At 40.5% G+C, this 15,033-nt stretch overlaps 1 protein-coding gene across 1 annotated transcript in view; it reads right to left on the bottom strand.

Moving 5' to 3' along the window:
• HSF4 (heat shock transcription factor 4) overlaps nt 1-15,033 on the bottom strand; it is a 247,470-nt gene that overhangs the window by 53,913 nt on the left and 178,524 nt on the right. The window lies entirely within an intron of this gene.

The raw sequence follows: 15,033 nt of genomic DNA, 5'->3' as shown, positions 1-15,033 counted from the left end.
AAAAGGTCAGTAAGGAAATGGATGAGAGGAAGATGATGCATACTGCTTACCTATATCTGACAAAATATTTGATACAATACCCTACTCAGGCATTGTCAACACACAGAACTGGGTATAAACCTCCTTATAACATGATGGATAGACACCTGGGTCACTGATATGACCCAGGAGGTTAGAATTGGTCAGGCCACCTCCACAAAGACACCAGGTACCAGTAGAGTCTCCCAGGGCTCTGTGCTAGTCCCATTCATTTTTGGCATCTACTTCTTGGATGTCAAAGCTAATGTCAAAGAGCTCTGACTAACGAAGTGAATCTCCCCAAGACAAGAACACCCTTCAGGAAGATCTGACACAGACAAACACTTGCTGCCAAAGCCATGGCTTAAAACTCAATACCAAGAAATGCATTATAGTACATTTTGGGAAATCTGCCACTCTAGGTGACTAAGTCTTCAATAAAACAACCCTAAATGTTGAGCCAATAGTCAAGGATCACGGAACTAATGTGGACAGTAACCTAGCCTTTGACCAACATGAATCCAAGGTAGTAAGAAAATCCTTCTAGATATATAATATCTAATCCTTCTTTAGTGGAACAATATTTCCTTACAAAAATAATAATGCTCAAAAAACCTGGTAAGGATACAAATATAACAGAAAAGGAAAGAATCCATATAACTGAACTTTTGAAATATCAAACAGTTTTTAGCCAGCAAAAGTAATAGAAACGTATTTGATCATTTCCACCGGCGTTAAGTTTATGAGAGATTGCAAACACTGGAGATCAGTGAATTTGCCCTTCCCACTGTAGAGTGATCTTAGAGTTGATGAGTTCTTGTTCTTTTTTTCATTATTTTGTGTTTTGATTTTTATCAATATTTTTATTTAATGTATTTGTACCTTTATATTTTGAAGCATATCCACAGAAAATGACAGACCTACAGATTTATTAAATTCTAACTATAAGCTTCTAGTACAATAGTTAATAATTACATTTGTTAAATCTCTTGTAATTGGTTCATCCAAATCAATACATTTTTTGCCAGGAAAGACTATGACCTTTCAATTACAAATTTTACAAGCCATTCGGCTATTTATGTATAATGGGAAAGGAAGATTTGATCTATCTAAATTAGCATTTGGCTTACTACATGCTTACGAGGTATTTAACACAGTGAATAGAATTTAATTAAGGCAATAATTAAGTTAAATAAGCATACCCACTGAAGTTCATAATACTATATAGGCCCTATTTGACAAGCCTTACTATTAATTAGTAATGAATAAGAACATGTGAAGAATCTGTGAACAATTAAGGGGCATCCTTCAAGGTTATTTTCTTATTAGCTATTGACTCAATACTGTTCTTAATTGATTTAGATCAAAATATCATTCCAGTACAAATATTTAATGCTACTTTCAAATTCTTCACCTATTCTGAGGATACAATTTTAATTTTATACAAAATGCAGGATTCATTAGAAAGCTTCATTGTGGCTGTATAATGTTTAAAAAACATAGCTGGATATTCATTTAATTCTTCAAAAACTAAAATATGTTCATAAAGGATGAAGCAGAAGTTAATCTAAATTTAACAGTGATAAAAACATACTAGACACGTATGTTTATATAGTTTAATATCAAGACATCTTTTGTAAGGAAAACCAATTTCTGGATACTAAAAATCCACTCTCTTTGGATTTTCTACTTTAAGGGCTTGTTATAACCCCCTCCCCAAATTCCATGGGGTTTAAAAAGTTTAAAAATATTCAGAAGAAATTCATCTAATGGGGGGGGGGGTTCACCAAGGATTCCTTGAGAGATGCTAGTAGGTTGAATTCCTAAAAGGGGGCATGGAATCAATGTCTCTTTGATATCTTTATTTGTTCAGACTTTATTAATATTTATATGTTATACCTGTCCTTCACAAAATTTTAAGGATGAGAAACTTTATGCATTTTTTTCTGACCTTTGGAAAATATCTCCCTCAACACTATCAGATGGAATTCAAGTTTAGCTTTGAAAGGAAATGCCTTTTGTTTCTAATAATAATATTAATAATATATATACACAAATATGGCTCATATCCTTTCTCAGTCACTTCCGTGGCTACATATGCCACTGGAAGTATGGGCGCCATTCAATATTACTTCCAGATCTTTTCTAACAACACGTATTAAAAATTGGAAATTTTCATTAGATAAATTGGAATTAAATGCAAAAAAAATCCCTTATAATTCAACTCTTTTTGCTATTACAGCTATAAAGAGATGAAAGAAACTGAAATTTATTTTCCAAAAATTAGACAAGAAAATTAATGTTATCTATCATGGCAAAAAAAGCTTTGCCTTCAGTGATTAATTTCACCAGAAAAGCAATTATATTATATCTGAATAAAATTGTAGAAGAATGGAATAAACAAATTTTAGTTTCATTAAGGATAACTGATGTTACGTCAGTATAGAAACATTACAGAGTATTGTATTGATCTTTTAGACATAAGGCAATCCAGCAAAAGATGTACTACTAAACATACTGGATGCCAGCCAAAATGGCATGGGTAACTAAATATATAAAATGCTGACTTGGGTGCTGCCAGCCTGGAAACTAGCAACATATGTGGTGGACCCATCCCAAAACATTTCCTTTAGTAAAGAATTTCTTAGTAATACATTCATTTTGAAGACACTTATAAAATGTGGATCTTGAACAGCTTGCAAATATGCTGCGTTTTATCACTAAGATAATATTATTAGCAATTATGGCCTCATTTAGAACACTGTAATCAGCTAATTTCTTAGAATTTTCAATTTCCAATTTGAAAATTGTTAGTTCATTTTGAAATACTATATGAGATTTTTAAAAAAATGTATCATGAAGCTTGAATTACAAGCAACAATTTGATGTTTTCACAGGTGAAAGGGTAGGGGGGTTGGAGTTTGGTGAAATGTGTGGAAAGCATTTAACATAGACTACTTCAAAGGTAATTTTAGTTTATTAATTAAAAACATAAAAAACAAAAAAATAAACGGAAACAAGAAATTAAACTATTAAATATATAAATTATGTTTTTTTTTCTAGTTTATGTACAAAAACATTTGGATAATCATTAAATGCAAAGCATTTGGCATCCTTACATTCACTCAAATCCCTCAGACCTATAATTTATATTTTATACATAGGAACATTCTTTCAAACAGTATTGTAGCCCCACTTCTCATTTTTTTTGAAAAAGATAAGAAAATATCAGTTTGTATTTAATCTAGTAAATTATTTTCTTGAAGGAAGGCATTATTAGGTTTATTAATATTAATAAAACTGAAAAGTATGTTTCTTTCTGGGAGCTATTTAAACTATTTACATTTAAGGAAATAATATGATATGGCATTCAAAAATGACAAAAATACAAAACATAGACCAGGATTCACTAATCTTCCGTGTAAGACTAAATTAGTCTTACACGGAAGAGCCAGTCTAAGAGTAAGACGGCAGTGCACCATGCATATTAATGAGGGCGTGCTGCCTCAACTCTAAAACTAGCATGGAGCGTGGACGAGTGTAGAGGGCTTGTCGGACTGCCGATCAGTCCAAAAATCCACGCCCCTGCAAGTTTGAAACTCAGGAAATGTCTAGTTACATGAGCGAGTCCGCTCATGTGTACATTCTAACACTAAACTCCCCCATATAGTAAACCCCATACAAATATAAAAAGTAAAAGGAAATTTTTTTTTTCATTTCTGATATAGCTGCCCGTATTTGCGTGTGTTTGCGCGGGTTTGCCAATTGCTTAGCTACAGTTAGCAGTTTAGACACCAAAGAGGATAATAAGAAAAATATATGCAAATGAAGTGAAATAGTGATAGCGTAGTGTTTAGAGCCTTTGCACAAAGAGGAGGCATCCCCGGTTCGAGTCCCACCACTACACTTTTCATTTTCTGTTGGAAATCTGTATACAAAAATATTTCCTGAAAAGTATTATTTAAAGTTTTGTAAAAATCATTGAAATGTTATATGTAGTAGTGAACGACCCGTGGTGGTGGTGCTGCCGGTAGCGTTGTCACCTCACAGTAAGACGCTGTCCGGTTCGATTCTCAGCTAGAGCGTCATCTGCATGGAGACATGCGTGAATGGGTGTACCTTCGTTGAAGGTTGTGCGTCAGGGCTGGTAACTCGGCATGTAAAAATCAACTACCAATCATTAGCGGACTGGAGTTCCACTGTGGCGACCCCTAACCCACCTCAGCTGGCCATGGCACCTGGCAGCAGGAGGTCCAGTGACCAGCCTGGGACCTCCTCCTCCTCTGGCCCTGTGCCACCATCAGGTGGAAGCGCTGCAGGGGATGGGGCTCAGCCCCCCCACGCAAGCATGGGCAGAGGCGGGCCATGTATCACCCTTTGAACGGTCCGGGCTGTAGTGTGTAGAGAGATTGAGTGTTCTGTCGCAGAACCTCTATGCCAGCTTGAGGCATGAGTGGAGCAACTCCCGGGTCAGCCTGCCCCTCCTACACAGTCCCCAGCACAGCCACCTTCTGGGTTGTGAAGGTGCAGTGGTGACTGCCCATGGGTGTGGATCTCAGTTCCATTGTTGCCATCTGTGGGCTCATGGGCTTGCGATTTCCAAACATCCCTCCCCGTCAATGGTGTTCACCCACCACATGTGTCATATTATGCCCCTGTATGCATCTTGTTTGTCTTGTCTGTTTACCTCTCCAACCTACCTCCCCAAAAATACCTACTTCCCCTACCCCACATTCCACTCTCACCTGGAAAGAAAAAAGGGCACTCTGCTCCCAAAAAAAAAAAAATACGCCCCATACATAGCTGCCCATTTTGCACACATGTCCCCTGGACACATAAAATGTAATTTAATTGGCATTACAACATACTTTGTTGTCCTCACCCCTCTCTCAAGGGTTGAAGGTTTCATATTTACCTCCAAATTTATTCCATATGGACAGCTGTTGCTGTTAAAGAAATGGACAGCTATGGACCTTCCCTACACCCGTCCTGCACATCCCGAGCTATTTTCCCTACTGTCTTTCCCCCTTTGTGCCCCTTTTTTACCACTTTCCTATCTCCCCATTTTTCTTTTCTTTCAAAGAAATGAGTGTGGGGGTTAGCGGGCGTAAGCACTATTAAGCAGTAGTTAGCAGGTTTGCGTGAGTGTGTGCTTGTTTGCGCTTAGCCAAGCATTGCTATGCATCGCGCAAACCTGCTCAAACCTGCTTACAACTGCTTAAAATTGCCTTAGTCACTCTGTATGTGAGGGCATTTGTTCTGCTCAGCAGCAAAATAAAACTCCTCTGTCAATCTTGAACCCGGTGCCTTGTACACACTACACTGCATGAAGTACCACTAAGCCATGGTAGATATACAACAAGTTGGTGCTGAAATAAATATATCATGCATCAGAATGAGTGAATGTAAAGGAAAAATAGGACTGCCATACCACACAACTTGTTCTGTGGATCTTTACCAACAGTTGTTGTGGGATTACATTACATGACTGTGATAAGAGAAGCAGCCATTCTAGCAGGAAATAATGTTACACCATCACTTTACAACCCCCCCACACAGTATCACAGCAGGACAAACACTGGCATATCTATTTAGGGCAGAGGCCATACCTCCCAATTGTCCCTAATTTTCAGGGATGTCCTTGATTTTGAAAGAAAATTTAGCTCTGTCCCTCTGAATCCCTCCGAAAACTACTGACTTTGGCCAGAAAGGTGGCGAATTACACGTAATGAGTAATGACAATAATTAAGAGTTAGACACTTCTTTTACTTCAGAAAATGTGTATTAATCCATATCCTCTGGTTCTGTCAAAGTCTCAACTTAATGGCACTAATATTTTAAAGGTGTCACTGACTTTTTCTCTACTTTTCCCTGAGTCTGTTCAAACATGTACCTGAGTGTTTGAGAGGTCTGGCAGAGGCAGAAACACAGAGGCATAGCAGCCTTTCTGCTGTTACACACTGTGCAAATAGCTTTGGAATGAGTTCCGGAAGCATACCCTTATGTAGGAATACAACACTGAAATACAAAAGGATGTAGCCATGTGCTGGTAGCAACCAACTGAAACAATGCCACTGCTCTATTGCTGAAAAGACCTGTGTGGTGCACAGACAAAAAATAACAGGCTATTCTCTGGCTACCCTGTGGATAGGTCCACAGTTGGGAGTTACGGAAACAGACTACTTGCCTTGATAAACTAACATGTACACAGCAACCCTGTAAGTCCAGCAAGATAAAATTCACACAATAATATGTACGCTGTCTGTACTTCTGCACCCCTACCCAAATGTAGAATATACATGTGTGTGCAGGGTCTACCAAGGATGTAGGTAAGCATACTCACAGTACTGAAATGTGTCCAGTTTTCTTGAGCAGCTTGTGCTAATGTCAACACTAAAAAAGCACAAACTGTTTAGAACTGAGTAAATGAATATTCACAGTATAGCAGTTCACAAACAATTCTTGTGCCAAAGGAATACATCTCAATAACTAGCTTTGTATGACAGGTAATTGTAAAATTTGAAAAGAAAGTACATCCTCCCATGTATCTTGGGTTATCATTTTGAGGGGTGAGTACATTTCTACACTGACAAGTGTGTGCTGGAAGCAGCAACATTTAGGTCTGAGTACAAAATGTAAATCAGTGGCTACACCCCTGGCTTCTGATATAAGAACTATACCAACCTTCTGTCTTAAACAATGATGTCCACAGCAAACAAGGATGATCTCCATCTTGGAAAGCTGAAAGGGCTATGCCAACCGAGTTAGCAATTTATAGTACTGGGTTGCTATGACAGTGATTACTGCTATTACTACACAGCAGGTTGCATGCAATTAGCAAATGGTGGCCAATAATTGGTGCAGAGACCATCACATGCTCATGTGCAAATACCTACAAAAGTAAGTTACAATCACTGCCAACAAACTCAATCACTCTATTGCAGAGACTGACAGAGAGAGAGAGAGACAGAGAGAGAGAGAGAAAAGGAAAAAGAAAAATAAATAATACCAAATAATACAAAGGAAAGGTATGTGACACATACATATTTACTGGCATGTAGCAGATGTTTTTGAAGAGTAGTCTACATAATGTGAACCATTCATATGTGGCAGAAGTACTTATCTATGCACAGATGTCCTGCTTAACTACTGCTATAGACAATACAGTGTGTACCTGTGGGCAGTGGGACATACCTGTGAAATGTGTAGCTCAGCATTAAATGTCAAAAATCTGATCCATGTTATCTGTGTTTTGTACAGTAGTGTGGCCAATGGCTGTTGGGGGGTATTAGTGCTGCCATTATATAAACATGGGTGTGACTGAGCAACACATGCATGACAGTCATATTAAAGTGTAGCTTAGCATTGGCAACTGCTGTAGCAGTCTAGTATGCTTATCTAGCATTTGTAGCTATATATACCCCCTCTAATGTTAGTGTGTGTTCACATGTGACACCTGTTTGTGTTGCAGCAAGGCCCAACATTTCAGCTGTGAGGTCCAGGGACTTACAACAGTGTGGACCTTGTGTGTGTATGCCACACACATACAGAGAAATATATATGTGTCATATATATTCACATCTGTATATGTGCATAGAGCAGGGGACATATTGCAACTGTTTGTGAAGGGCGGAGATATATGTGTTGGTAAAGGTTAGTATGTGCATATTTGTATGTAGGTTTTAGTGTGTGACAAACAGGACAGCATACAGTGCTGGTATAGGACATGTGGTGGTTAAACAGTGTGAGTGGTTTGTTCAGTTTGCAATGTTGAAGCCAGTGAGACCTGCTAAAGCTACCTGGGCTGTGAAAACTTTCAATGCATTTATCACAAGACATTATTACATTACTGTACACCTCACATCCTTTGAATAATTGATATTCCCACTATGAAAGGTGAAATGTATATGTGCCTACATATATATGTAAATGTACACCAATGAATGTGCATATGTATATATATATATATATATATATATATATATATATATAGAGAGAGAGAGAGAGAGAGAGTCATATATACTCATACACACCTACAGCTAGTTGTTGCAATAGATTCTCTGTACTGTTGACTGACTGTGATGGTCAATGTGTTTGTGAATATGTCAAAGATATGTATTTGTGGGATAGCTTAGAGGGAAACTTGTTTATGTCATGGTATTATGGGTCCTTGCTTTGATCCCAGCAAAAGCTGTGCATTCTGTTGCAAGGTAGAAAAAGTGCTATGGCATACAGTGTGATTAAGTCCCTTGGTTTTAACTGGGGTGTGTCATTGGAGGCTAAATCACTACATCTATCATTATTGATTGGTACTGATGTTGAATCCAAATCCTGTGTGTACTGTAGTACTACTTGAAGCTCTCGGCCTGTACAGCAAAGTATGGTGTATGTCCCACATTGCTTGCATCCACTGTTTTGTGTGGTCCCTGTATTCATCACAGATTGCATTCCTCAAGATTAAGGTTTTGTAAGTACTGACACACAGTACTGTATAGTACACATGTAAAGCTTATCTGGGTTGCCATATCTTTGTGTCCTGTAATTATGTCTGATGTGTGTGTGGGTATGTCTGTAACATGTCCTCTGTCATATGTGTGGTAAAACATATAACTGCATATCTAGCAACATTTATAGTGGACTACAGCAGTATGCGACCTATATTCCCAATTCTGCACATATTTTGGCCACAGGTTTGCCATTAAACAGTTGTGTGGTATAATAGTGATACAGTTACTGGACCTTAAACTCATTGTGATGGATGACATATTTCTTTACACATCAGCTTGATGTATATCTGCTGTGGCTAGGTGGTGCATTGTGTTGCATACAGTGTGCCAGGTACTCTTGTATAGTCTTAAATAGTGATTTTATTTTGTTGCTGTGCAGAAAATGGTTCATTAGATAGAGTGAGCCAGGCACTTTCAAGCAGTTGTGGGGTGAGCAGTGATAAGTGGTAGTTAAAGTGTTTCACTCTCAGTTAGCTAATAGGTTGCTATATATGGCAGTTCAGTGATATCTGTACTGTATAATGTTAAATGTGCCATATGACTTGCTCAGACATATTTTTTCTTTATGTCTTCCAGGGATCGTGGCACATCATAGAAATCCCAGCTATAGTAGTGCCGAAGATGAGATCATTACTAGCTGTATGATTCAGCACTATAGTCTAATGTTCTCACGAACCAGCCAGAACCAGCCGGAGCATACTGCAATGTGGCAAGATGTTGTCCGGAGGGTAAATGAGGTAGGCCTGCATAACCGGACATATGAGCAGGTATGTCATCACTGCAGTGATCTACTCAGACATGTCCGTCAGCATGCTTCTGATGTGCGGAGACAACAGCTTGCAACAGGAGGTGGTGTTAATATCCATTCCCCTTCACCAGAGTGGAGGAGCTGCTCCTGAGACTCGTGGCACCTGCAGAACAACAACAGCAGCAGACATACACCATGATGGAGGTTGGAGCCATCCAGCAAGCACACATGGAGCATGTCGGTAACATGGCATATCTGTAGACTACTGTTATCTGTATTGGTAGATCATGCATATGTGAGATGTGGATTGTGTAGTTAGAAGATATGGAGCCTGTTGTTGTGCAATACTTATCATTTGGAACTTAATCTGTAGGCTTGTGAACGTAAACTGTTGCTGTACTGTAAGATTGAAAAACACACAGTAGCAATGCCACAGTTGTGGCCAGTGACAAACTGTCTCATCTCTATGTAGGTCCCTCTGGGGTGACATCAAGGCAGCGGACAGATGCTGGTGAGTGTATTCTACATTTATTATTGTAAATAAAAGGTGCATGTCATAGTTAAGGTGTAGGCCATGTACACATGTAACACACCTACCCATAACGCATGCTGTGCATGTTTGTTGTAAGACCACGCACATCTCACTAATGTGATTAGCTGCCTCAAACACATGCAATACCCAGATCATCTCAAACAAATATGGCTATACTGTAGTGACCATGGGATAGGCAAAGTTGATACGCAACATGCACATAACATACACAACTATGTCATATACAGAGCATTTTAACATGCTACACATAAAGGATTCACAAACCCTCTGTAAAGACACACTCCAGTATCCAAAATCCCATCCACACATTACACATAATATACCTGAGGGGTAGAGGCCTATCATGGGGCATTTAAACACTCTACAACAGACTACACATTCGTGTCAGGGAATGCTCCTTATTGGCCTCCTTACAAATCCATGTAACAACTGGTTGTGAAATGGTGAATGTAGCCAAGGTAGTACAGTTCCGGTACATCATGATTAGTGCTGGTTTGAGAAACATTTGTAGCCTTGAGTGACCACATGATGCTTCATGATGATGGCCTATGGTACTATACCCCATCCAGTTATTGTAACCACAGTACTACACATAGCTTTCATTGCTATACACCTCAATGTTGTGTGTGCAAACATATGCACCTCTAAACAATATGCATACCAATCACCATTTGCACAACTGACACATATATGTCTTGTGATGCTATTGAGTGGCTAGGTCATATGACACACATTGAGTATGTGTGATGTTTAAATATGCAGTTGTGTTTTAGCATGCCATGTCATGGATGACACTGGCATGTCAGCAATATGATCTACACTCACCATAACTACTGTACATTGGGTATGTGGACAAATGATATTCCATCAATTATACATGCACCACTGATGATGTTGTGTGAATACTCATCATGCATGTGCAAAAACTGTGTCCACAATTATTTGCTAAAGACACAGAGGCTGTAATCAGCATTGGATACCTATCTGACACACAGATACACATCCAGCCATGGTATGTAGACCTGTGTGTTATGGTGCACAGTACATTACAGAGTTTTGAATACTTGCACAGCAATGTTGTGTCCATGTATGCACTGTGTTCCAGGGGGAGGCCAATCACCTAATAACAAAACACATGTATCAAAGCCATGTATACTGTTAGTAACAAGGACTGTCTACATTTGCACTGCATGCTGTTGAGCAACACATGTCCTGCATGCTGGCATGTGTAATATGACTGTTTTGCTTGTGATACTGTACCCCACCATCACCTGCTATTGTGTATGTTCTGAGTTTGCTGGTGTTGTGTGTGTGTGTGTGTGTGTGTGTGTGTGTGTGTGTGTGTGTGTGTGTGTGTGTGTGTGTGTGCGTCTGCTTTAGGGAGGAGTGTATTTGTGTGTGTGCATGTGTGCATGTGCATATGCATGTGTGTGTGTGTATGTGTATGTGCGCATGTGTGCATGTGCACTTGCATGTGTGCATGTGTGCATGTGTGCATGTGCATGTGGTCTGACATCATGTTCAGGTCTTAAAGTGTGTTTCCTGTTTTCCTCTCACAGGTGCTGCAGTGGGCCTTGTTCAGTACAGCAGGGAACCTGATGTCACTGAGACAGACAGTGATCATGAGGATAGGTGTGTTGAGGCACAGGCAGGTTTGTCAGGGTCTGTTGTTAGGCCACCAATTGACAGTACACAAGTCTCCACCTCATCCATGCACACAGTCATACTGCCCGTACATCCATCATCACCATTGCCCTTAGCTGAGGGACAGTGTACGGATGGCACTGGCCAGGACAGTGTGGTATCTATGGCACATGTATCAAGACACAGCAGCCAAAGCCAGATGTCTGGAACGGTACCACATAGGCAGATGCCCAGGGGTTCCCATCAGAGCACTGCTGGTCATCATGCCCCTGGCAGACGTGCCACAACTCTTTCAAACACATGCATGTTCCAGGATGTCATGGAGGCACAGACATGAATGGAGCGGTACACCAGACAAGGACTAAGGGCACAGAGGGCTCATAACACCTCTGTAAATGACAGTATCCATGACCTAGCAGGTGCCATATGTAATTATACTGAGGTCATTGATAGACGTTGGGGTGAGACATTGGATGTTCCCCACAGTGTCATGTCGATGTGTCAGGACAGTGCAGGATGATTGAGACGTCAACATGAACATATGCCAGCAACATCAGCAGCTGGATGTCACTGTGGACATCCAGCAAGTCACAGCCACTCCCTTAGTGCCAGTACCAGCCCCAGCAATGTTGAGGGGTTGTCCATAGACCGTCCTAGAAGACCATGTGCACGTGGCTCTAGCCAGTCCCAACAGGGACCTGGATCCAGTGGACATATGTCAACCTCTGAGGATAGTACCCAGTCTGGATTAGTACCTGATACTGTTTGTAGCACCCCTGCCAGGCACAGGTTTTGTATCCATGGCCAGAGACGGTGATCTGTAAAGCCTGCCAGGTACAGTCTGTAGCTGTCCCACAAATCCTCATATATGGCAGCTACATGGTAGAACTATATGCATGCAGACACACACACATAAACCAGAAACCTAGGGCAAACACATAACCCGCACACATTACATCAACATTGGCCCATAACAGTACTCATGGCCCTCACACACACACTCACACACGCATGTCGATTGTATGGCTCAGTGTAGGCCTCTGGCAAACCAACAACACACCCTGTGCATATGATGAAACCTGTGCCACCTCTTGTCATCTGTAACATTGATGAAGGAACAGGCTAACATGGTGCTGATGCACAGGGTGATTTTGATAAAGTATAGCAATGGTTGAATGTGTAGCATGGTGTCAGCAATAAAGTGTAATGATATCCTTGAAGGTGTAGCTGAGCAGGCATGACGCATTAAAGCTGTAATTAGCAATGTTGTATTGTTTCCACCAGTGTTTATTCCAATTGTGTTTTGTTTGCCCATGTGCCCCTTGGCTGATGTGTGTAGTTGTGTCAGCATGTGTTATACAGTGGACAGTAAGTGTGGGGTTTGTGCAGCACAGGTTTGCAGGTGTACATTTGTGAACATGGTGGAGGTGCACTGTCTGCATGTACGTACATATTGGACACATGGGCAGGGTGACATGCCCTGTATTGGCCAGTGTTAACACTCCATAGTTTCTACTGGTGGCCAGTATGTATTGTACTACACACGTTTTGAAACTTGAGTACGCATGTGTATGTATGACATGGGCTGACACTGTGCTGTGGGTGATGCTGTTGTTACTATCTGTCATTGGTTTGCATTACCAAGGTTAACCCTGTCCCAGCTGCATAATCCTGTATTGGACTGGGATATCACAAACACAAGAAATTCTCACTTATACAGTAAAAGTGCATTAGTTTCATGGAACCCTGTCATAAACTAAATATATAATAGAAGGTGTGATGTTATACCAAAAAAGAGTTACATACCAAGGAGGGATAACCTCTCTGGTCAGTATCATTGGGAAAATTCAATTCTTCAATAAACATACAAGGCAAGCTTCAAAATACAAAATGGCAACGATTCCAAAGACAACACTAAAGCTTTCTTTACTGTTGTTCATAATCTACAGGGTAAATCTCAGATTGGGTCACAGTTAATGTAAATGGTCACAAAGTACACTTATCTGACTGACACTACCAATTCCTTATCAGACAGTTTGAATGCGTATTTCACCACCCTGTCGCTATACAAGGGCCACATTTCCAGACCTGCAGAACATAATACCTGATGATTCACAGACACTCTAGTTAAAACATCTCTTTAACAAGGTCCACACCACAGTGGCAATGGTACTGGACAGTGTCCCTGGCTGTGTCATAAATAAGCTGCCATATGAAGTCACCACTCACCTAAACGCTCTGTCTAAATGGAGCCTCTATACAGGTTACATACATGTGGAATGACGTACGGTAATGGTGTTCACAGTCCACAAGGGTTGAGCTACAATGTCTTCCTCTCCTTTCAGATGCTCCCATTAGGGGTCACCACAGTACATCATCTGTTTCCATGTCTTCCTGCCCTCTGCATCTTGCGCTGTCACACCATCCACCTGCATGTCCTCTCTCACCACAGCCATAAACCTCATCTTAGGCATTCCTCTTTTCCTGTTACCTGGTGGCTTCATCCTTAGCATCTATTTCACAATATACTCTGCATCCCTCCTCAGCACATGTACAAACCATCTTAGTCCTGCCTATCTAGCATGGCCTACTAACCTTCAAACCTGGCCTGACCCTCTAACATACTTATTCTTAAACCTGTCCACCCTCGTCACACCCAGTGCAAATGTTAACATAAATTGATTAAGGGTAGAACTACAACAGGTCCTGGAAACTCTCACCCTATAAGCCAGACCAATGTTATCTGGAAGGCTCTGGAGCACAGCATTATGGAACTCATTAACAGAAATATTATGAACCTGAAAACACTGCACCATACACACGTAAGTTCTCTAAAGGCCAGATCATGGCTCCTACACCTAGTATACTTCAAGCCAGTCAACAAGGCTATAGGTGAGGGAGGGGAGGTCAACACAGCCAAGCTATAGCTTACCAGCAAATCATACCCATCCCACATACTGGTATTAGACATAACCTCAACAGACTGACCATAAACGATTGTTAGATGATGGCTTGACAACTGACGCACAGATGTAGGACACACAGTAACATTTTCAGCCTCCATGTACTATTCTATGCCAGTAACAAGTGGTATTCACCTGCACTCAGTCCTGGAACCACTCCTGTTTGACATATAGCTTGCTTAGGTACAAGCAAATACAGTAGGGATATGTCTGCCCATGTTTGATGAAAATGCATACTGTGGGCTATACTTTATTCTCCAGATGACACACACATCCTCCAAAAGGGTATCATACAGATAGATACCTGGTGTCAAACTCATGCTGTAAAGCTATAAGCCTAAGAAAGTATAGTTATCCGCTTTTAGAAAACAAAGTATCCCCAGAGTACCACATAGGTATTAGCCCCCAAAATGTGGAACAGGTACTAATGTATACATAGAACCATGTGTTAAGTCATCTCACCTTTGATAATCACATTACCAAAGGGTTTTGGAAATCCCTCTGTGCAGCGCATAAGCAATAAAGGGTTTGCATGCAGATCCACAGAGGTTGTTGCACACCTATATTGGTTAGTCATCTTTGCCAGACTTTGCTTGCTTT

Source organism: Protopterus annectens, chromosome 8.part0 (genome assembly GCF_019279795.1).
Source record: "Protopterus annectens isolate FY-2018-M chromosome 8.part0, PAN1.0, whole genome shotgun sequence".
In the NCBI taxonomy this organism is placed as follows: domain Eukaryota; kingdom Metazoa; phylum Chordata; order Ceratodontiformes; family Protopteridae; genus Protopterus; species Protopterus annectens.
The sequence above is the reverse complement of the archived record's forward strand: the minus strand, read 5'-3'. Positions and strand labels throughout refer to the sequence as shown.